This window comes from Gadus macrocephalus, chromosome 3, assembly GCF_031168955.1.
Source record: "Gadus macrocephalus chromosome 3, ASM3116895v1".
Lineage (NCBI taxonomy): Eukaryota > Metazoa > Chordata > Actinopteri > Gadiformes > Gadidae > Gadus > Gadus macrocephalus.
This window is the reverse complement of record NC_082384.1, coordinates 8,245,612-8,254,665: the sequence shown is the minus strand read 5'-3', so window position 1 is coordinate 8,254,665 and position 9,054 is coordinate 8,245,612. Positions and strand designations below refer to the sequence as shown.

The 9,054-nt window shown below is 45.9% G+C and overlaps 1 protein-coding gene and 1 long non-coding RNA gene across 3 annotated transcripts in view; both read right to left on the bottom strand.

The window, feature by feature from the left end:
* LOC132453924 (nuclear factor 1) overlaps positions 1-9,054 on the bottom strand; it is a 30,688-nt gene that overhangs the window by 10,104 nt on the left and 11,530 nt on the right. The window lies entirely within an intron of this gene.
* The window catches only part of LOC132453927 (uncharacterized), a 5,606-nt gene continuing 485 nt past the window's right edge, over positions 3,934-9,054 (bottom strand). Inside the window, exons 1-3 of the long non-coding RNA XR_009524841.1 lie at positions 5,141-9,054; positions 4,972-5,056; positions 3,934-4,875 (exon numbers count right to left, since the gene is read on the bottom strand). The exon at positions 5,141-9,054 is cut by the window's right edge and continues 485 nt beyond it. This is a non-coding gene — a long non-coding RNA (uncharacterized LOC132453927). The remainder of the gene's footprint in view (positions 4,876-4,971; positions 5,057-5,140) is intronic.

Genomic DNA, 9,054 nt, shown 5'->3' with positions numbered 1-9,054 from the left:
CAGTGTAGATTCTCTCAGTCGCTTTTCTCTCCTTTTCTCAAAGCACACGTCTTGATTTCACTCCTTCTCTGTCTTTTCATCACTCACAATCTTTCAGCTCATCCTGCTCTGTGTTCATAAAACCATCTCTCCCGCTTTGTTTCTCTCTCTCTCTCTCTCTCTCTCTCTCCTCTCTCTCTCTCTCTCATCTCTCTCTCCTCTCTCTCTCTCTCTCTCTCTCTCTCTCTCTCTCTCTCTCTCTCTCTCTCTCTCTCTCTCTCTCTCTCTCTCTCTCTCTCTCTCTCTCTCTCTCTCTCTCTCTCCCCCTCCCTCTCTCTCTGTGGACGCCCCTGCGCCAGTTAACTAGCCACAAGCCAGAGGGAGGACCGCAAGAATGCTTAAATCAGCATAATTAGGACTGTGTGTACTTTAAACACACACGTTTTCACCAACAGCCTGGAATCCTGCCACCCGTGCACACCACTCTGTGCACGGCACTGTGCGCTCGTCCCGCCATAGCTTGCCCCCCCCCCCCCCCCCTTCTCTCCCTCCTTGTATCTTGGCCCACCAATTTCTTGGTGTGCACTCTTGTGCATGCTCTTGTGCACACACCTCCAAGGATACAACAAATTCATCTTAGCGCACATGGGCACATCCCATTCAGTGACACACCACACATCCTCCCCCCCCCAAAACCACCACAGAGAAATGAGACAAACTGACACGGAGGACGGGGCGGACCAATGGGAGCCCGGGGGCCTTACAGTTGAGCTCTGTGGTGAGCTCGTTGCACTCGGCATACATCTGTGTGTGTTTTGTATTGAAGACGGTTGTTCATTCACTCGCCACAGGGTGAGATCAGGCTGCTTTCCCAATCCATATGCAGATTATCAGTCTTCATTACAGAGCATTTAGTAATAATTAACGTCATCAAAAAAATGACACGAGCCGCCATGAGATTTTATAATAGCCGCAATCGTTCGTTGGCTGAGTGGATCCCGTCAGGCGGGGGCTGGGGTCTGAGTGAGACGGTGGGGCTCCCGGGGCTGAGCGTGCGGCAGAGTAACGGTAGCCACAGGTGCTCAGAGGCATACGCCGGATCACATTACTGCCAGGGGTCAGAGGTCAGATAGATCCTCCTGAAAAAGAAATGCCCGTGCCAAAAGCGACAGACCTAAAATAAGAAAATGGAGAGCGCTTCGAGAGAGGGGGCCCGGTACTGTCTGATGCATGGAGCCAGGAACGCATGAAGAGACCATACTTGTGATATGCACCGATGTCGAGGGGCACACAAATCAATATTATTCACCCCGCTAGTCTTGGAAGTACTGAAGTGTTCATTTGCATCCTTAAACCAAAACACGGCTCTCATTCGATTTCTGCGGCATCTCCCAGTTGGGAGATGAGGCATGAATGGCCATTCAGTAATGAGGCATGAATGGCCTAGCTCTTCAGCCGAATCCCATAATTCCCAGTAAGCGAGGCCCTGAATGCCGACTCACCTAGGTTACGTTCTCTCATAGTTCTGATCGAAGTTGTGTGACTATACTGTGCATTGGGAGTCCACAGAAAACTCCAACTGAACTCTCTCTATCCTCTCTCTCTCTCCCTATCTCTCTCACTCACACCCACAGACACACACCGCATGCCCATATAGAGTCTCTGAATCCCACCCCCCCTCTCTTTCTGTGGTGTGCTCACACAGCTGTTGATCTAGTGTGCCGGGTTCAGCTGAGGTAAAGATATTGTATATTACGCAATGGCTTATAGATTTTTCCACCACTGGCAAACTGCCAGGGAGAGGGTGAGAGTGAGAGAGAGAGAAAGACAGAAAGAGAGCTAAAGTGTTCAACAGTGCCACCACAGACAGACAGACAGGGAGAGAGAGAGAGAGAGAGAGAGAGAGAGAGAGAGAGAGAGAGAGAGAGAGAGAGAGAGAGAGAGAGAGAGAGAGAGAGAGAGAGAGAGAGATAGTATTCCAAGATAGAGAGAGAAAGAGAGCGACTCGTTCCAAAGTCTGAGGGAGAGACTGGAGTCACTGGCTGGTTAGTAGAGACTGCAGGCATATATGGCCAACTGTCACAGAGAACAAGAAGTGTGTGTATGTGTGTGTATGCATATGTGAGTGCATGCATGTGGTGTGTGGGTGTGTGCACAACTTTGTGTATTACTGCATGTTAGCGAAGGCGTGGTTGGAAGACTGTGCACACAGGAACTTTTCCACATACCGTTTCCCCAAGTATCAACTATGCAGTAGGCCTATTGGATATGTCAGCTTAAGCCAGGAAGTTGGTGCTGTCTACGCACACACACACACACACACACACACACACACATACATACACACACAAAGACTCACGTCACCCACATGCACACAGATGTTAATGCACATGCATACAGAGAGGCCCATACAATATATACAAACATAAACCCAGGCAAGCAAACACACACACACACACACACACACACACACACACACACACACACACACACACACACACACACACACTACACACACACACACACACACACACACACACACACACACACACACACACACACACACACACACACACACACACACACACACACACAGAGGACAGAGCAAGGCAGAAAATAAATGACCTTTGGTAGTCATTCAACACAGCATGGTGCGGCGTCAAATATTTTCCTATGAACTATGATCTGACTATGCTCACTGTATACATTACACAGACAGAAACCAGTGGGAGGGCCTCTGGCCAAACAATACAGACACTGACTCGCATCAAAGGCACATGAAGCAGGCCAGCTGACGATGATTACTACTTGCAGTTTTCAGTGTAATTCTTCTCCTTATGCGAACCTGTAGCATGACTTGTAATGATCATTTAATCAATCACATTTACATGGAGCAACGTGATAGTGAATGGCCCCGATCTTCATTTCAGTTGGTATAAGTTATAGTATTTGTATTTGTATTTGTGATCTCGTTACGGGAGGGGCCACAGTGAGCATGCTGGCCTACTTCTAAGGGACAAAGCACTGACTGTTTACACACAACGCACAGGATGCATCTGCGTCAGAGCTAAATCTCCCAAACTCAGGTCCCCCCACACCCCCATCCATGCCAAACTCTGTGTAATTGGGTCCTTGATGCTCAACATAGGGTCCACTTTTGCTAATGAGCTAGATCTCTAGCATGCGGGGCGGGTGTGTGAATGCATGCATTTGCGTATAGCCCTCTTTTAAGCAACTCCAAAGTAACGAAGAGCTTTAATTTCACGCTACGCTGCAGGCCCCATTCACCGCCTAGACCCCGCCCCCCCCCCCCCCCCCCGACCCAACACCAAATAACAAAAAGAAAAGAAAAACATGCAGAAAATAAAAAGAATTGAGGATTGCCGTGTGAAGAAGAAAGGACTAAGGAGCTAATTGATGGGGTGTTGGAGAGGAGAAGGAAGGGGTCTAGACAAATCTGAAATATTTCCAGCAGGCATATTCTAATCTGTATACTTCCACTTACTTCAGATATCACAGAAAAAACATTCAACAGAAAGCAATGAAATTGACCCTTTGTCCGCCTTGATCTTAATATGAATAAATTTAGAATGAAAGCATTTTCCCCCATATGGAAAAATAAATTTTAGCCTACCACATGCGTGCCTATCTATCTATAACATATTTGACGTGAGCCTTCGGATTTAATGCATTTGTGTAGGGACTGTCTGTGTGCGTGTGTACAGGGTTGTTTGTGTGTGTGTGTGCCATTTAGTAGCCAGGTTTAGCCTATATCCATTATAACTCTAAATCCATTATGGCGAGCACTGATTGGACGCTTTTCCATCCAAACCAATTCCACACCGGGGGCTGGCAAAGATGGTTCACACACACACCCACAGGGAACCAATATACAGATCCTGCAGATGCAAAGACACAAAGCACTAATATATACCCTCACACACACACACACACACACACACACACACACACACACACACACACACACACACACACACACACACATACACACACACACACACACACACACACACACACACACACACACACACACACACACACACACACACACACACACACACACACACAAAAAAAAACAGTTTACCTATTGGCAAACAGGAACACACATACAATCATATCATATCCAACCATACCTTGGTGCTAATTGTGTAAGTAAGGCATGAGAAATGGATATTTCACCGGCCGACAGGAAGACTGAACAGATAAGAATTGAGAGGAAACCCCAGTATGGATTTCAACTTATGGAACTGAGATCTGAGAAAAACTGCAGTGCACACACACATGCTGTCAAATGCCTATGTGTTAAATAGCAACTCAATTAAACCGCATATTTTTACAAACTATCATATATTTATATTATACATTTATATGAGTAACAGTACATTCGGAATAAACACACACTAATACAGTGTGAGATGTCTTTATACACAAATTAGAAGCTAATATACGATTGATGAAAAGCCGCACTCTATTACGTCGCCAGCATTATTAACGTGCATGGTATCTGTATTATTAATACTGTCCTCCTTAGCCAGTGTTTGCCTGATGGATAAAAAGAAGACGCCGAGCCTCAGAGACCACGGCGACTGTCCAATCGAAACACTCGGAGAACGATGGCGGCGGTAACAAAAAAAAAGCGAAATCATGAATAAGGCAAAAGAACACAATGTTCCCCCGGGCTGCGGCTACTATCATGCCTCCTGCCTGGCTGGCAGCGCTGGCAGAGCTGGCAGTGCCACGCAGCCTCCAGCAGCCCTTTATTCAGCACCAAACCCATCCCCACCAAACCCACCTCCACCAAACCCACCTCCACCAAACCCATCCCCACCAAACCCACCTCCACCAGGCCAGTCGCCACACCGGCACCAAACCCACCTCCACCAGACAGTCACCACGCCAGCCCCCCTCCAGCACCAAACCCACCTCCACCAGACAGTCACCACGCCAGCCCCCCTCCAGCACCAAACCCACCTCCACCAGACAGTCACCACGCCGGCCCTCCACCACGCCCACCACCCCCAGGCCAGTCGCCACGCCGGCCCTCCACCACTCCCACCTCCACCAGACAGTCGCCACGCCGACCCTCCACCACGCCCACCTCCACCAGACAGTCGCCACGCTGGCCCTCCACCACGCCCACCACCCCCAGGCCAGTCGCCACGCCGGCCCTCCACCAAAACTCCAGCAGTGGCTCTTCGGCCACTTTGTATGTGTTGTGTGTGTGTTTTGTGTGTATTTTGTTTGTGTTTGAGCAAGTTTGCGTGTGTCTGCTTGAGCAAGCGTGTTTGAGTGTGTGTTTTGATGTGTGTGTTTGTGTGTAGGTGTACGTGATGTAAAGTGATGCTGGTACTGGTATGTTACCAGATCAGGCCCACCTCAGCTTACAGAAGCACCTCCGCCATCACTGTGTCCTATTGAAACCAGAACCTACAGCTGACGCAGGGCCCAGCATCAACAGAACAGGAATAACACGCACACACGCACGCACACACACACACACACACACACACACACACACACACACACACACACACACACACACACACACACACACACACACACACACACACACACACACACACACACACACACACACACACACACACACACACTGTGTACCAAGGCGTATAGTAAAAAACTGACATTGGTCTTGGATTCCCAAAGTCATTGCTGCTGTTGAGTACAAATAAAAACAACTCTAGAATGAATTGTCTTAATGTACAGCAAAAACTGTACAGCCAGCAAGAAAACATGAATGTGGTGTGGACACTATGAGGGGACACATGATGGAACATAGGATCTCGTTTTTGCGCGAATGACACACGCAAAAGGCATAATGAACTTTTCGGTTTATCTTGCGCAGCGGCACATCAATTACGCACTCGCACTAGAATAGCAACTACAAGCACCGTTTTATTCTAGCAGCATTTGTATTCTTTTTCTATAGAGGCAATTACTATAGGCCTGTTTGCTGTGTTTGCTTTCAAGCATTTCGCCAAATTACGTGACAGAAAGAATTTCAAGTTTTCATTTGTTCTCCAAATCTTAAATACTTTAACTGTAAATAATTGGACATAAGCTCTCGTACAAAAAAAGAGCGGAGCGTTGCAGCGAGTTGCAGTAAGCTTCTAGTGTTGGCACTGTGTGAAGGCAAACACAGCTCTGCTGCCCAGTTAGGAGCTGAACTGAAGTCGCACTCCACGTTTATTACAGCCTACATCACATTTGGAGGGGTCTTGCTGGAGTCTGAAATAATTGATATCGGAACACATCGCATAAAGTTTTTAATTAACGACGGCTCGGTGAACTTCAAACCACATTAAAACTTTATGCTAATGATTTTTGTCCTACAAGGTTGTGAAACGCTGCCATGTTCCCCTGTAATAACCTCCCAGTGCAGTTTTGCAAATTTAATAATTTGGCTGATGGTACCTTGCGTCCAGCATGCCCGGTGTCCGGCATTAAGCCTACTTTCTGACCTTTAAACATTAATTACAAGGCACATTGTTTGTTGTTGGTTTCAGTCGTAGTTTGATAATTGTTAATTAGATATAGGCCTATGGTATGAATTGAAGAACATCGAAGAAAATGACCTGGAATATTCCCATTTACTGATGACACGCGTAGGCCTACACGGTTGCCCATGCACAAACACTCTGCAGCGTCACAAGGAAAAGCAGAGAACCGAATATAACGTGTTTAAAATACAGCCGTACGGTGGGGTGCGAGTGTTGTCACGTTCCATTACGGTCCGGGAAAAATATGACTCATCTTTCATTGGCGTGGCGATCATTTGAAACATTGCTTATATTCCCATAGCGATGGGGTCCAAAAAAAATCACTTCTGTTTAACAAATATCAGTCGGACCGTACGCCCAACTGTAGTCTAACAAAATCAATATGTATTTCGCATATGGACAGCATGCAGGCGGACATCGAGAGGATCTGTTGCCAATACATTTTAATTAATGGAAAGAAGAGACGCTCAATGCGGTCCCGCGTCTACCACTCTCTGGAATCTATACTAAACATGCCCTTGTGCCGGACCTAATTACACATTCAGATATCTATCGATTCTGACACCTCCAGGTCACTATTAAAGTTTGTTTTGTTCAAAAACCACACAATTAAACGACCAACCTATGGCACTAAGCATTGGCCAAGCCTCATATTTGAAGGGTGACTTGTAGGGCCGTTTTCAATTCCATCCCTGGGTTTTTATGCATTTTTATTTCGAAATTATTTGCATTAATCGATGATTTAGAAGTTAGAAGAATTTGCAATGCAATGAGTCTTTAAATTGTTAGCCTACCGGTGTAATAATATAGTGGGGAATTTTTCCGCATAGTCAAACAGCTTTATTATTTGGCCACAACTGTTGGCTTTTCTGTTGACTCTCATAAACCATTTTTATTTTAAATGGACCACTGCGGTAGGTCTGCGTCTGAACCTAACATTCAATCTTTCTCTTTAAAGTCTTAGCAGGTTTTGGAAATGAAATATACATTTTAAGATGAAACCCTGTAATGTATTACATCAATAATGAATCAAATGATTAGAAAATTCGTTATAATTTGGTCCTTAAGACTATAGGTCCCAGAAGCTTATTTAAACCCAGTCTGTGTAAAATAACCATACAATGTCGTTCAGAAAAAAGGATATAAAGTCTTTAACTTAGGAAAGGTACTGAGAGCGGCTGGCTCCTGCAAGGACACACGGCACTCGCTGCGGCCTTGGAACGAAGCCCCGTGCTGGCTTCGTTCTGCCTTCCAACTATCTGATCAATTCACAACTCATTAAAGTTATCATAAGATGTTACGCTGTATTTTTCTTAATAAGCTAAATTCTGGAAAAAGGGGTAACAAATAAATAGCTGCTGCTAGCCTATTTATGCAGCAGCAGCAGCAGCAGCTGAAAAAGGTCAGTTGAAGAAAACAAACTACAAACTTGAGAGAATTGTTAGCTTTATGCAAAACAACAGATAAAACAGAGCCTCGAGAGGATAAGCACAAGTTATTTTAATGGAATTGTATTAGCATGGTTACATTTAACATTAATTGAAAAGCTTCATGGGATGTTGAAAAATGCACATAGGCCCCTCTGAGTTGTTCTCTGTATTATAGTAGGCCTACTGTTTAACAAGATATATCTACCGTATAGCGTGTTATGGAGTGAAGCCAAGGTATTTCTCATTGAAAAAACTAATATTCCCAAACTGGTGAGGTCATTCTGAAGATAATATTTTCGTTCTTTTTTTTCCTCCTTTGAGCATGATTGCCCGGTGGAAATTGTAGCCCATATACGAGCTCAGCAAATGTCTCACACATTCCTTGTGAATATATATAGGGCTATAAGTTACTAAAACGTACCTTTATATTTAACCTTGTGTTCATTTTGGACACAGGCCAAGTCTCATTGATAGAAAGAGGCGTTCAACACACCAACAAGTAGGTACGCCTATTCTAAAGAACAAAAGAAAAATCCTTTTAGGATTTTTTTCAGGCGAATTCCACTGTTACTTATTAAATCGCATTACTAGTCATAACGCCTCTACTGTACTGTTTCCCCCACACTAATATTAATCAGAACGCTTCCGCACGCCGGGAACACCCGCCCTCGTGTCCTCGCTCGCGGTTCAAACTGCGTGTTGGAACGGATTCCTTCTACACGAACCTGCACTGCAATAGTATAAACTTTTCTCCAGTCGTATTAAATGTGTCCACCGACTGTAGCTCTCAAACACACACACACACACACACACACACACCACACACACACACACACACACACACACACACACACACACACACACGCGCGCGCGCGCGCGCGCGCACACACAATACACGCACACACAAGCGCGCGCGCACGCACGTACGCAAGCGCGCAAACACACACACACACACACACACACACACACACACACACACACACACACACACACACACACACACACACACACACACACACACACACGCACACACGCTCGTAGCTAACCGCAGCTGTGGTGTGAGCTGAATGACTGCCACTATGACAGCGCAGACCTCGATGTCAGCC